Genomic DNA, 1,288 nt, shown 5'->3' with positions numbered 1-1,288 from the left:
GTGCATGAATGTCTGCTTCAGTTGAGGACTGGTTTGAGTATTAAATGAACAATCTTCTATATGACAAATATTTGTCTACACATTTTGTATACGTCACGTTATCTTAACTTGAACTATCACGTCATCTTGATGGACAATGTATTAACTAACATTAACGCTGCGCTAACACAGATCACTTAAACTGGGTCACATGTGGGAGAAACACAAACCAAACGTCTTTAAATAAACGTCGATTAAATTTACCTTTTTATTGGGCTTTGACTGAACACCTCCATGGACTAACCCGGGTTGACACAGGTTACCTGCCCAGTGGGCCCAGGTACCGTTAGCATAGCAATCGCTAAGTTATCAGCTAAAGCTAGCACTAGCTGGCTAGCCTGGTTAGCAAGGTGCATATTCACCTGAACTGTGACATTAACAGGGACGCTAATTTTGGCTAGCAAAAATAGGCTTAAAACAAAATGTACTTACCGGGAAAAAATGAACCGCCGACTCCTCTGAGTGTCTTTTATAACAACTGAACGCCAAACAAGACATTTTCAGGCAAACAACATGTTGGAGCTAACTTTGATGAACTGAAAACACAATTTCAAGTCAAATGTCCGACACATTGCTCTGACCTCATATCTGGATTAACACGCAGGTCCCCCTGTGTGTTAATCACGCGGTAGCCACACATTATAACCACTCTGCTTCAGCGTCTGAAGAACGAAGAAAACAACAACAACATTAACTGTGTTCAGATGAAGCAGCAATAAACTACCGGTAACAGAAACTCCAGAGACGGGCGAGGGCGCACTACAGTGACGTCAGCACGTAAACGGTCACTCACTGCTGTTAATGAAAGGTGATGTACTCTGAGTAAACTTCTTACTGCGCTACATTTTTAAAAGGGGAAGAGGAGGGGTAAAACATCTTATATGTGGATGATAATAATAATATATGATAAAAGTATTAAACAACATCTTTAGGCTGCCAGGGAGCCAGTATCAGTTCCCAGGTGAAAGCAGCACCAAGAGCAAACAATTCATTCCAGTCAGGCTCTTTGTAGCCTGTGCACACAGCTGATAATTATTAATGTACACTCAGTTGACAATTTATTAGGAACATCTAGCTAAAACTGATATAGTCTAATACAACAGCCCTGTAATAAATCGTCCTTCATGAAGATTATACTGTTATAATCTCTGTATACAGAGGTGTTTCTGTTATTTAGTCTATCTTTGTTGATATAAATGGGTTGGACAAAATAATAGAAACTTGAAAGGGCAAGTGTCTTTATGTAGCA

The 1,288-nt window shown here is 39.8% G+C and overlaps 1 protein-coding gene across 3 annotated transcripts in view; it reads right to left on the bottom strand.

The window, feature by feature from the left end:
- The window catches only part of LOC147819118 (uncharacterized), an 8,818-nt gene extending 8,018 nt beyond the window's left edge, over window positions 1–800 (bottom strand). Inside the window, exons 1-2 of one of the 3 annotated variants that reach the window (XM_087174046.1) lie at window positions 621–800; window positions 472–517 (exon numbers count right to left, since the gene is read on the bottom strand). The gene's annotated coding sequence lies outside the window, so the exon portion shown is untranslated. Of the gene's footprint in view, window positions 1–471 lie in introns of all 3 variants that reach the window. The other 2 variants (XM_087174044.1, XM_087174045.1) reach the window with 2 other exon arrangements.
- Window positions 801–1,288: the final 488 nt, after the last annotated feature.

Source organism: Seriola lalandi, unplaced genomic scaffold, assembly GCF_002814215.2.
Source record: "Seriola lalandi dorsalis isolate HSWRI2012SDOR001 ecotype SW California unplaced genomic scaffold, Sedor1 jcf7180002054307, whole genome shotgun sequence".
Classification (NCBI taxonomy): domain Eukaryota; kingdom Metazoa; phylum Chordata; class Actinopteri; order Carangiformes; family Carangidae; genus Seriola; species Seriola lalandi.
Note: the sequence above shows the minus strand (reverse complement) of the source record. Positions and strands in the feature narration are given on the sequence as shown.